General features: G+C 45.2%; 1 long non-coding RNA gene across 1 annotated transcript in view; it reads right to left on the reverse strand.

The window, feature by feature from the left end:
- Positions 1 to 429: 429 nt before the first annotated feature.
- Positions 430 to 13,803, reverse strand: part of LOC117039400 — a 37,608-nt gene continuing 24,234 nt past the window's right edge. The window contains exon 2 of the long non-coding RNA XR_004425776.1: positions 430 to 532. This is a non-coding gene — a long non-coding RNA (uncharacterized LOC117039400). The remainder of the gene's footprint in view (positions 533 to 13,803) is intronic.

Consider the following 13,803-nt stretch of genomic DNA (forward strand, 5'->3'; position numbering starts at 1 on the left):
GAGTCTACATTTCCCACAATATTTTTTTTTTGGGGGGGGGAGGTGGGGAAGACACAACTGTCCAAAGTGGTATCATAGAATCATAGAGTTGGAAGAGACCCCAAGGGCCATCCAGTCCAACCCCCTGCCAAGCAGGAAACACCATGGAAGCATTCCTGACAGATGGCTGTCAAGCCTCCGCTTAAAGACCTCCAAAGAAGGAGACTCCACCACAATCCTTGGCAGCAAATTCCACTGCCGAACAGCTCTTACTGTCAGGAAGTTCTTCCTAATGTTTAGGTGGAATCTTCTTTCTTGTAGTTTGAATCCATTGCCCCGTGTCCGCTTCTCTGGAGCAGCAGAAAACAGCCTTTCACCCTCCTCTATATGACATCCTTTTATCATTGCGCTCTAAATGCATCTTGCGATTGTGGATTCCAAGCCCCCTCACCTATTAGCAGGGAAGGCTCAGATGACACGCAGCAATCCAGGAACGAGAACAATTGTCTCTCTTAAGCACCAGCAGGAAACAACCGACTCAGAACAGAGCCACCTAGTGATAAAACAAGAGAATGACATTATCCACATGCCCTACATTGAATCTGTACCCATAGCATTTACTGTACTTAATTTATATACTTCAGACATGGACCAATTAAGAAGTAATAAATTAACAACACGTTTATTAACAGCGGATAGAACGGTAGTAGCCAGAACTCAGAAAACCTTGCAATTAACTAATATCGATCACTGGTATAATATTGTTTGGCAAACAGCCATAATGAAAAAGCTGTCACAAAAATTGGAGGTGGCCAGGGGAGAGAAGAAGCAAGGCACTTTTTGCACTGTGTGGTGTAGTTTTATTAAATGCACAAATGGAGCAACACAAGGATGAGAAATACATGCAACATATATTGCAATAGATAAGAAGATACTGCTCATTTGCTCATGCTGAGTATTCTGTGTTTTACACATGGATTTATTGAAGAACTCCTTTTCCTGGTTTACTGTTATCTTATTAGGATGTACTGTAAAATAATATGCTTAATAATAATAATAATAATAATGTTCCCCAATCACTCTGGGCGGCTTCAAGCACATATACAAAACATAATAAAAACATAGTCTTTTACACCCTTGGTAACCCATTGTCTGTTAGTCATGTCATGTTTTATTATTTATCTGTGTGCAATATTGTAAACAGAATATTGCTACAAAAGTTGGGTGCCTGCTGCCCCTCTGTCTGCAGAGCGATGGCAAGAGCCCAGGGGCTTCCAGACACTCACCCAGGGTCTGTGTTCCTTTGCAGAATTAAGACACGGCAGAGACTGTTGTAGCTTTACGAAAGGGAGAGACGGATGGGATCCACCTTGGGCAGGCTGGCTGCCTTGGACTTGCACAAGCCCCTCTTGAAATGACCAAGCTGTAAGATCGGGACTCCCTCCAGGCAGACTGAAGGTGGAAATAGGGGAACAAACCATCTTTTTAAAAGTTATGATGCGTCTCAATTCCCCAAAGGACCACAGACCCTGGGTGAGTGCCTGGAACCGTCTTGCAGAGAGAGGCGGTGGCACCCAACTTTTGCAACTGCCTTATTTCTATCCCAGGTTGCATCACTACTTGTCTATGTTAAAGGTGAATCAGAGTTGGAAGGGACCCTGACGGTCATCTAGTCCAACCCCCCTGCTTAAAAAGAAACAGAACTATATGCAGAGAATTCCCTCCTCTCTGCTCCCGGCAGCCAGAGAGGCCAGAGAGACAGACTCACACAGACTCGGGCTCTCTCCTCCCTGAGACATGGCCTGATCCGGCTTTCCTTCTGTTCTCCGGTGGATCTTCCTCCCTCGCTTGACCCCGTCCCCAAGGCTGCCGCCTTGCTCCAGACATCATTTGCATTTCTCCAGCAGGTGGACACCCCATCTGCTCCCAGGCGCGGATGTCAATTAGCTCTCTCCCGCCTCCCACCCTGAGACGTGCATCGAAAGGACACAGGAGCCGGGCGGGCAGCAAGGATTCAGGGCGTGTGTGCCCCGTGCATCTCCCCCGACACACAGACCATTTATGCCAAGGAGGAAGAGAGATGTCTGTCGTCTCGACATGCCGCTGCCCCCCCAAGGGGCTCTTCGTCGCCTGGGAGAGTGGGGCACGCAGACGCAATAACCGTAGCCAAGGGGGGATATCCTGCAGGAGACAGACAGCAAGGGCTGGAGCTCAATTAGCGGCTCCCAAACTTGGCTCCATAAACACATTTCCAGTGCCCCCTACCCTGTTAAAACACGCCCTCCAAGTGCCCCCATTTTCCAGGGACAGTCCAGGATTTACAGAAGCCATCCTGGTTTCTGATTTGATCCCAGAATGTCCCACTTTTCCTTAGGACGTCCCTATTTTCATCAGAGAAATGTTGGAGGGTCTGGAGTTATGCGACCCCCGAGCCAAGGAGATGAGTAACTAGACAACCTTTAGAAGACATCTGAAGGCAGCCCTGGACAGGGAAGTTTAAAAAAATGCTTTATTATGTTTTTATATATGTCGGAAGCCGCACAGAGTGGCTGGGGTAACCCAGTCAGATGAGCAGGGTATAAATAATAACATTGTTGTGGTGAAAACAAAATAAAAAATAAAAAATCCTTCCAGTAGCACCTTAGAGACCAACTAAGTTTGTTCTTGGTATGAGCTTCTGTGTGCATGCACACTTCTTCAGATGTTGTGGTGGTGGTTGTTATTATTATGGGAAAGGACCTCCCTATTTTAGGGTTGCCATTTTTCAAAAAGAGTTATTTTTAAGGAAATTTGCCAAAATCTACACTTCTGACATGGGTTGCCATACATCAGGGATCTCCTGGACATTTCAGCAATTTCTGCCTGGACACTGTTTCTGACAGCCGAATCCCAGCTTTGTCCAGGAAATTCCGGGCGAAGGGCAAACCTACGGCCTATTTTCAACAGATAAATGTTGGAGGGTATGTAAAAAAATATTTATTCAGGGGAGTGGCTGTCCCATGGAAGAGGGAGCAAGCTTGTTTTCTCCTGTTCTGGAGGGTAGGACTCGAACCAACGGCTTCAAGTTAAAAGAAAGGAGATTCCAACTAAACATCAGGAACTTTCTGACAGTGAGAGCTGTTTGGCAGTGCAAGTGTCTTCCTCGGGAGGTGGTGGACTCTCCTTCCTTGAAAGTTTTCTAAGCAGAGGTTGGATGGCCATCTCTCATGGATGCTTTAGCTGAGATTCCTGCATTTTGTGTGTTATAAAGTGAAATATACAAATGTGACACAAGATGGCAACAGTGAGCTATGGCAAATTCAATATATTTTTCAATTATTATTTTTTTTAAAAGCATTTTCACAGCTTTTTAAAAATATGTGTGTAGATTCCACCTAAATGGCTCCCAGGTTCCTCCCAACTCTAGAATTCTATAATTCTATGATTCTAATCCTTTCCCCAGACTGCTTCTCCTTCTGGGCGCTCTTCCAAGGGCTGCAGGCTGGTGGTGGGTGGGGCCAGGGAAAAAGTGGGTGGAGCAACGGCTTCCTGCTTCTTGGGAGGAAAGCAATGACAAACCTAGACAGCATCTTAAAAAGCAGAAACATCACCTTGCCGACAAAGGTCCGTATAGTTAAAGCTATGGTTTTCCCAGTAGTAATATATGGAAGTGAGAGCTGGACCATAAAGAAGACTGATCGCCGAAGAATTGATGCTTTTGAATTATGGTGCTGGAGGAGACTCTTGAGAGTCCCATGGACTGCAAGAAGATCAAACCTATCCATTCTGAAGGAAATCAGCCCTGAGTGCTCACTAGAAGGACAGATCCTGAAGCTGAGGCTCCAGTACTTTGGCCACCTCATGAGAAGAGAAGACTCCCTGGAAAAGACCCTGATGTTGGGAAAGATGGAGGGCACAAGGAGAAGGGGACGACAGAGGATGAAATGGTTGGACAGTGTTCTTGAAGCTACTAACATGAGTTTGGCCAAACTGCGGGAGGCAGTGAAGGATAGGCGTGCCTGGCATGCTCTGGTCCATGGGGTCACGAAGAGGCGGACACGACTGAACGACTGAACAACAACAACAACAGTAGTTTATAAGGGACGCGGGTGGCGCTGTGGGTTAAACCACAGAGCCTAGGGCTTGCTGATCAGAAGGTTGGCGGTTCAAATCCCTGCGACGGGGTGAGCTCCTATTGTTCAGTCCCAGCTCCTGCCCACCTAGCAGTTTGAAAGCACGTCAAAGTGCAAGTAGATAAATAGGTACTGCTCCAGCGGGAAGGTAAATGACATTTCAGTGCGCTGCTCTGGTTTGCCAGAAGCGGCTTAGTCATGCTGGCCACATCACCCAGAAGCTGTACACCGGCTCCCTCGGCCAGTAAAGCGAGATGAGCGCCACAACCCCAGAGTTGTCCCCAGAGTCATCCGCAACTGGACCTAATGGTCAGGGTTACCTTTACCTTTACTTTTACAGTAGTTTACGCACACTCAGTCAGAGACTCACCAGGATTATTGGAAGGGTGCCTTAATGAATGGCTCCACATCCCTGAGTTGGACTGACAAATTATAAGAGAGTTTCCTGTGTTTTTATGCTTTTCTAAGAGATGCGTGTCAGAGAGGGATGGTGAGTGTATCTGGATCCCTAAGGGAGACGTGAAGAGGCAAGCATAGCTGTCAACCTTTCCCCTTTATTTGGCGGGAAATTTCCTTATTATAGCATTGGGAAACAGCAGGGAGGGTTGACAGCTATGGGCAAGGGGGCAATGGGAGGGGGGCACCAGAAGTGTAAATGATTTTCAGACTTTGAAAAGCTGGGCTCACTGGATCAAGTCTGGGTGAGTTAATCATAGAGTTGGGGGGACCCTGAGGGTCATCTAGCCCAACCCCCTGCAATGCAGGAATCTTTTGCCCAACATGGAGCTTGAACCCATGACCAGCTGAGCTAGCCAATTAAAACTGTTTCAACTGGATTCTGATTAAATGTGCAATGAATTTTTCTCTTCAAAATTGTATGCGTAATTAAATTCCTTAGTGGTTCGTGCAAGCAGCTGTTCTGAATTTTGCTTTTTATAGGGTAGCGGGCACTGGGGGTGAGCTTGTGGAACTGAGGGGGCAGGGACCCCCCAAAATTAGGGAACCACGGGGGCCAGCTGTATTTGAAGTTGTACACTGGAAGAATCAACACATCACATCACGCAGCACATTATTAAACTGTGGAACTCCTTGCAGGGATGGCACCAACTTGGATTGGATAAATTCACGAAGGAGGAGAGGGCTGTCAGTGGCTACCAGCCATGATGGTTATGCTCTGCCTTCACTGTTTGGAGGCAGCAATGCTTCTGAATACTGGTTTCTGGAAACCGCAGTGGGGGAGAGTTGCTCTTGTGTTCGAATCCTGCTCGTGGGCTTCCCTTTGGGGCATCTGGCGGGCCGCTGTGAGACCAGGATGCTGGATTTGACGGGTCCAGGGGCCTGATCCAGTAACAAGGCTCTTCTTGGGTTCCTATGGAACCTCCAGATCCAGAGGCAATCTATCTGGAGCCCTGGGTTCTTGGCCACTATGGGAACAGGATGCTGGACTAGATGAGTCCTGGGCCTGATCCTTATGCTCTCACGTTCTTCTTGCACACTGGTTAGAAATGCCAGTTTAGATTACTAATTTAAACGAATATTGCTGCTGATGGCAATCCAACATTTTTCCTTTTAATAATAATAATAATAATAATTTTATTTATACCCCGCCCTTCCCAGCCAGAGAACCGGGCTCAGGGCGGCTAACATCAATTAAAATTTTGCATCCCTTCCCCCCCCCCCCAATGCATGCACACAACTATTAAGTTAACTTTATTCGTTTTACAGCCCTGAAGAGGACAGTTTGAATAATTCATGCCTGGTGGTGGCGAGGGGAGGGGAGGGGAGGGGAGGGTGGAGTTACCTCTGACCTTGAACGCTGGGGTCCTTTTTATCGTGCCCCATCTCCCCCCGCCCCACAGTCCGCGTGCCCATTCACAACAGCTGGGGTGTCTAGCCGCGAGTTGACAGTTCAATGCAGTCTTTGTCTATCCCAGCCATTAACCGAGACGAGTTCTTAAAATGCAGAGAAGTTACAATATAATATTTATGGACTCTACGCCGGCTCCTCTGCTCCCCCCCCCCGCGCACACATGCACACATGCTCAGTGTGTGTCTGGGCTTTGGCAAGCACTACCTCCTGGCCTGAAAATTTGGAAGTGGGAGAAGTAGAAGCTAACGAGGATTTCCATCCCAAGGCTGCAAACGCCTTGTTATTACTGCAGAAAATCTCCAAAACAGCAAAACAGGTAATAGAAGCAAGCACAGAACTAGCCTGCCCTCCAACCTTTCTCCAATGAAATAGAGACGTTCCCTCCAACATTTATCCAGTGAAAATAAGGACGAGACCTATTAAATATCTTCCAGGACAACAAAGCACACATACTGTTTAGGGAAGTTCTTAATGTTTGAAGTTTTATTCTTTTTTTAGTGTTCTGTTGGGAGCTGCCCAGAGTGGCTGGGGAAACCCAGCCAGATGGGCGGGGTATAAATAAAACAACAACAAACAACAAACAACAATTACACAACAAGGAACTCGTAACTCACTTACTCTCAGCAGCTAGAAATATGGTAACTGGACACTGGAGGAGTGAACATAGACCAGTGGTACCAAAATGTATGGGAAACTAGAGAAGTTAGCCAACAAACTGAAACTAGCACAGGGACAAGCAAAGGCTGAAGCCTTCCCCCCTGTGTGGCTCTCCTTTTTCATATATACGGCACAACAGGACAAAACTGCACACAACTCAATATGGCTAACCTGACCCTCCCACTCACAGGCAAGCAAGGAACACGGCAACTAGCTGAACACAACCCACCAAGCTCCGGAGCTTCCAATCCCTCGCAAGGCCAATAAAGACAAATAAATATAGAAATAAAGAGCCTTCCCATGTGATGCAGACACAAATCCCCACCCTAACTCTATGCAATAAAATGAAAGAACAAAACTCCCATTTCTCTCCCCCCCCCGTTCCCCCCTTCTTTCCCCCCAACTGTACAATTACATTAATGTCTTATACTGAACATTAACAAACTGTGAAAAAGACTCTGGAGAGCTCAGTTGGTTAGAGAGTGGTGCTGACAACGCCAAGGTTGCCAGTTCGATCCCCACGTGATGGGCAGCTGCCTATTCCTGCATTGCAGGGGGTTGGACTGGATGACCCTCAGGGTCCCTGCCAACTCCACAATTCCGGGATACTATGAATCAAAAGTGGAGGTGCTATATGTACATTTCCTTGTTTATTTTGTAACACAAGAAAATCTTCAATGAAAACTATTTTTAAAAAAGCTTGGTGGGGGGGGGGGGAGAAAAGGGCAAGCAAAACTTGCCTGTGAGAAAAGGTTGCAGCTTTTGGGAAGTTTTGGTTTAGAGAAAAGGTGAGAAAGAGGAGATGCGGCGGCAGAAGTTCATAAAATGCTGCGTGGCCTGGAGAAAGTGGGAAAGAAAAGTTTTCCTTCCTCTCTTGCAATGCTAGAACTCGTAGGCTTCCTGTGAACCTGAATATTAGGACAGATAAAAGCACTTATTAACGCAGCGCATAGTTAAGCTATGGAACTCGCTGCTGCAGGAGGCCGTGATGGTCACCAACCTGGACGGATTTAAAAGAGTATCAGACACAAAGGAGAAGGCTATTGGCCGGGATGGAGGCAGCAGTTGCTTCTGGATACCAGTGGCTGGTATTCCCACAGAGGCATCTGGCTGGTCAGAACAGGCCATTGGCTTGATTCAGCAGGCTTTTCTGAGGTTCCTGTTTCGTAGAATCATAGAACTGTGGAGTTCGAAGGAACCCCAAGGGTCATCTAGCCCAACCCCCTGCAATGCAGGAATCTCAGATGGCCTGGACAGATGGCCTGTATAGACCTCTGCTTAAAAACCTCCAAGGAAGGAGAGTCCACAACCTTCTAAGGGAGACCGCTCCACTGCCAGGCAGTTCCCACATCAGCTCTTCCTGATCTTGAGCTGGAATCTCCTTTCTTGTAACTGGAAGCCATGGGTTCGAGTCCTACCCTCCAGAGCACGAGAAAACAAGCTGGCTCCATCTTCCATGGGACAGCCCTTTAGATACTGGAAGATGGCTCTCCTATCTCCTCTCTGTCTCCTCCATGCCAAGCATACTCAACCCAGTGGAGAGAGAAAGAAACTCAGAAGGGTTCGCTGCTGGGGAACACAAATAGAAAAGTGGGTGGGAGGGGAGGGAACGGGGCAGCTAGCTGACTGAGCTGTGACCTGAAGTGCTGCACGTGCTGCAACATTCGGCTGCAGTGGCAACTGGATTCTGCTTTGATGTCCTCCTCAGCCTACATAACTTAACTGCAACCAAAAACCCTTCTTTTTTGTGAGCAGTTTTTTGTTGTATAATTTTTTATTAAATTTTTCAAATGTTTTCAACCTTCAAATCAAATGATTACATTATTTTGCAAGTCGACTTCCCACTCTTACTTCCACAAACCTTTTCTACTGCATTTTATCTTTATTTATTACCAAAAAAAAATTCCATTACAATTCTTTTGTCATTTTCCTTCCACTGCCTGTATCTCGAATCTTGCCCACAATTTCATTGGACTGTAATATTTTTTTTGTAAACAGTTTTGAGGTGGGGTTTTTAAAAACAACAACAACCAAGCGGTATATAAATTTTACAATTGTAAAAAAAAAAAACACACCCTCAAAACTGTTTACAAAAAAAAGAAAAAGCAATAAAAGAAAAACTAGCAGCCATCTAAAACTTTAAATAACGACAGACTAAAGACAGATTAGAACTCGTCGAATCCAGGCATCTGATCAGCCGCGGTGAGAGCAGGATGCTGGACCAGGGATGACGACGAGGACGGTGCCTGCCAGACGCGCAGTTTCTGCGGGCGCAGGAGGGGATTTCCATGCGGAGCAAGGCCGGCCGGCGGAGACACAATGATCTCATTCTCTGGGGGCCTCGATGTGGGTTTTGCCCCTTTCCCAGCCAGACACAATAGCCGCCTCCTCCTCCTCCGCCCACCACGGCACTGGCCACTTCCCCACATTGTCCGCCGGCTTTCCCACACACGCTCCCTCTCCCACACGCTCAAATCCTTTGCCCCCTTGGGCAGGGATAATAATGGATACATTAATGCTTTCCACGGCGGAGACGTTTTTGTCCTGGAGAAAAAAGGAACTTTGTGCAGCATGGATTTGTTAGGCGAGGGAGCAGTTGAGGGATTGGGGGGGGGGGAGAAAAGCCCATTCCTCTTTCCCATCCATAACCCAGAGAGAGAGAGACCTCCCCTTCCTCTAACTCTGGATTTAGCCCCAAATAGCTATAAATATTCAAGGCGGACAGAGAGAAGAGAGATCTCGGCTCTCAGTACAATTGTCCCTTTTGGAAATTGGCATCGCTCAGCCCAAACAACTTTCCACATGCTTGGGGACTGGGATTATTATTATTATTATTATTATTATTATTATGCCAAACATAGAACTGTAGAGTTGAAAGAGACCCCAAGAGTCATCTAATCCATCTCTCTGTAAATCTGTTTGTTTGTTTGTTTGTTTATTACATCTATAAACCGCCTTTCATCCTAAGATCTCAGGGCAGTCCACAGAATAAGATACAGGATAAAAACATGAAAACAAGTAACACACACACACACACAAACAAACAAACAAACACACACTACCCTCCCTCCCACAGACACACTTAAAAGGCTGTAGAATATTAATCAGGAACTGCAGAGATGTGAGCTAAATAAACCCTGAAAACCTCCAAGGAAGGTGCGCCCACCCTCTTCTGAGATCAAAGAATCATAGAACAGTAGAGTTGGAAGGGGACACCCAGGGCCATCTAGTCCAACCTCCTGCAATGTAGGGATCACAGCTAAAGCATCCAAGGGAGATGGCCATCCAACTTCTGCCTCAAAACCTGCAAGGAAGGAGAGTCCATCACCTCCTAAAGGAGTTCTTCCTGATGTTGAGTTGGAATCTCCTTTCTTGCAACTTGAAGCCACGGGTTCGAGTCTGACCCTCCAGCTTGCTCTATCTTCCCTGGGACAGCCCTTGAGATATTTGAGGATGGCTATCATATCTCCTCTCAATCTCCTCTTTTCCAGGCTAAATATACCCAACTCCTTCAACCATTCTTCATAAGGCCTGGTTTCCAGATCCTTGATCATCTTGGTCTCTGCCATGAAGCTGCGACTCTCTTTCCCAGGACAGGACTACACGCCTGGCATTTGGTGGTAGACTGCCACTGAACATGGAAGCTCTACTTAACTCTCAGCAATGGATGCCTCCATCCACCCTCTGAGAAGCAATCCCTATTGACGGTATCATACAAATTGTGGAATTGTAAACATAATGAGGGAACACAGTCGCCCAGAGTGGCTGGGGCAACCCAGTCAGATGGGTGGGGTATAAATAAAACAACAACAACAACAACAACAACAACAACAACAACAACAACCGTACCCCACCCATCTGGGTTGCCCCAGCAAGATATCATAATCTGAAAAAATCATAATCAGATGAAATCATGAGCAGGTTTTGAAATATGAGCAGCAGTAGAAGATTGATAATATAGGAAATAGAAGATGTCATGGATGTTTTAGCTGAGATTCCTACATTGCAGGGGGTTGGACTAGATGACCTTTGGGCTCCCTTCCGACTCTACGATTCTATGATTCTGTGTCTTAGGTGAAATGTTTATTAGAATGCAACGTGTAAATGGGATGGGAAAGGCGGGAAGTCAAAGTTTAAAGAGAAATGTGGAACAAATCTGGAATCTGGAATATATATGTAAATATTTCAAAGTTTATTTATTTTTTTTTTTAAAAAATGGACTCAAGAAATAATCCCTTTCCTTTGGAGAGCCCAGCTCGGAGCAGAAAACTGAGCCAGCAGCCCTGCTAGCTAGGGTAGGCTGAGCAGTCAGAATGAGGAAGGGGCTTTCAGGGACCAGGGACGCCAAGTGAGATAGAGGGAATTTGAGAAAGGGAAGAGGAGCCTTCAGATACCCGAGGCTGGAACTGCAGAAAGAGCAGTCCTAGGACCAGGTTTCAAGGGCTGGGGGGGAGGGGGAGAGAAGGCGGAGGCAAAGCTATGGGGACTTGGACAATGAAGACCACAAACCTTCACTGGGTGCACAAATTGTGATAGCCAACCATTGCACCAGGTCCATATCTACATCTCAGCCACCAGGAGGATGCCCCTTTCGTCATTAGTTTGTGGGGAGATTAGATGGAGGGGGCTGGCTGCCTATTCTTCCTTGGCTTGCGGGGCGATTGGGCAGCATTGAGTCAATGCAAGAGTTCTGGAGAAAGCAGATGGGCAAATTCTTCTCCCTCTCTCACAGCAACACCGATATTTTCATTTCATTTTCATTTCACTTTTACCTGTACTGCCTTTCTATATTTTGTTTTGATGCACCATCACTGGGGCTCCCCCATGCTGGCAGAGCTGAGCACCATAAACAGCCTGGGACCCTCGTACCTATGGGACCGCCTCTCCTGGTAAGGTATGCCCCACTAGGGCGTGTCATTTAAGGACGAAAAATTTTATTTTGTGAATTTGCTCAATGAGGGGGTCTAAAAATATGTAATTGCACATGAGGAATCCAAATCTGCCATTATTTTTATGATTGGTTGATGATTAGCTTGGTAAATTGAGATTTGTTTGAAATACACTAAAAAAAAGCCAAAAACTCGCATTTTGAAGCAAAGTTAAAGTTTTTATTCATTTTATACAAGCGAAAATATAAAGAAATTTTATTTCCAGCTGTAACAACATATCATCACTTTATCTTATAACGTCCTATTATAGTAAAAAAAAAAGAATAACATTAATTGGAATTAATAACAAGTTTCATCAAGTCCTGTTTTGATTCATTTCTTGACAAAAGCCGATGACCTGCTTCTTGGCCTCTCTGCAGCCTCCGTGACTTGTTTCACACATCTTTCAATCCCTTGACCATGACAAGGCCACTGAGGAACTTGCATAGGCTTGTCAATAAATTCCTTTATTTCTGTCAAGGTCATTTTGCATGTTAATGGAGGTTCATAAACTCCATCAAACCAGTCTATCAACTCCAATAAGTTTGCAGCAGAGGTGTTTATAGAAGGTGTCTTCCTTGGACATACTGAAAGGTCTCCAAATATACCATCATTGCCACCTCTCAAATCGATGATCTTTTGAATTCCAGCTCTCCTTTCTTCCTTATTATTTGAGCACAGCAGTGTCTGAATTAACATTTCACTAAATGCATACCACGCTGAACGCTTAACAGTCGGCAAAACAGCATTTACTACAGCCTTGTTTTGCAGTCTAAGCTGTTGCAATTGAAACAACAAGTGACATGGGCCTTCTATCCACAAATGTTTTACTTTTATATTGAACCAACACGGATAGTACACACCAACAATGTATTCTACAATCAGCCTTAAATTATTGAGGTTTTTGCCTTTTAGGCCATGTTTGGAAACTCACAAGCGACAAAGTCTGTTTGCTGTTGTAAGCCACCTTACAATGAATTTGAATTTCAAATTCATTAGACAATGAATTTGAATTTCTTCAAATTCATTGTCTAATGATGACATCAATTTCTCCTGTGCTCTCTTTACTTTATTGTGGTCAACAACAAGTTTCGTATTCTCTTCAGTGATCAAGCCAATATCAATAAATGCAGCGGTGGTAATTGCAGCTGTGGCACGAAGACCAACACCGTATCTGATGCTCTGCATAGCAACATTAGGAATATCTAATGTATTGTACTGTTCCTCTCCATTAGAAGTTGAAGGAGCTGCTAAATCATAATTTGATTCACTTCCATCTTCTGTATCAGATTCTTTTTCATTTCCAACCCCGGAGGAACTTTCTTCATGTGATGGAAGTGAAGAAGTCTGCAAACATTCCTTTTTCTATTCAGCATCAGCAAGTCTTGTTCTCTCAACTTCTCCTCGCTTTTGCTTCTTTATCAGTCTGTTATGTTCTGGAAAATCTGGCAAACCAATTTGGTGTGGTCCAATAGAACCAATATTGTTTCTCTGGCCTTTAATGAAAGCAAGTTCTTTCACTGGGATCTTCTTGTCTTTAGAGCATGTGCAATTAATGTGAGCTTCTTTTGTGCAATCTGTAGCACAGCCAAATTCAGAGCACATAATGATTTCACATTTGCAATTGAGAATGTCAAAGAGCTTGTCAAGTTTTGAAGCAAAGGCTTCTTTAATATCTAACTTGCCCCTTCCAAGAGATATGTTTTTTGCTTGCTCTCAACTTTCTTGAATCTTTGCTAATACTGTAACTCTTGAATTCACAACAGGGAAAACAAAAGAACAGTTTGCTCGTTCCCATTTTTCAAGTACTTTAGGCTATAAGTCTTTTGCAACACTGGCAGCTGGATAGTTTCTCATATCCTCACTTACTTTGTTCTCTCAGCAACAGTCCATATCTTAACATGTCTCGCAAAGTTGGTAATTCAGAAGGCAACATGTCTCTTCCACTTCCAATAAGGTTGCTCATATGTGTGAATGTTCCCTGCCTTGTTCTCTTCTTTGTAGTCATAGTGAAGCAGTTATCACTGGTTGTAGAAAGCAAAAAAGAAATCGCATACCATTGTATAATATTAGAATCATAGAATCCTAGAGTTGGAAGAGACCACAAGGGCCATCCAGTCCAACCCTCTGCCAAGCAGGAAACACCATCAAAGCATTCCTGACAGATGGCTGTCAAGCCTCTGCTTCAAGACCTCCAAAGAAGGAGACTCCACCACACTCCTTGGCAGCAAATCCCACTGTCCAACAGCTCTTACTG

The sequence above is a fragment of the Lacerta agilis genome, chromosome 18 (assembly GCF_009819535.1).
Source record: "Lacerta agilis isolate rLacAgi1 chromosome 18, rLacAgi1.pri, whole genome shotgun sequence".
Lineage (NCBI taxonomy): Eukaryota > Metazoa > Chordata > Lepidosauria > Squamata > Lacertidae > Lacerta > Lacerta agilis.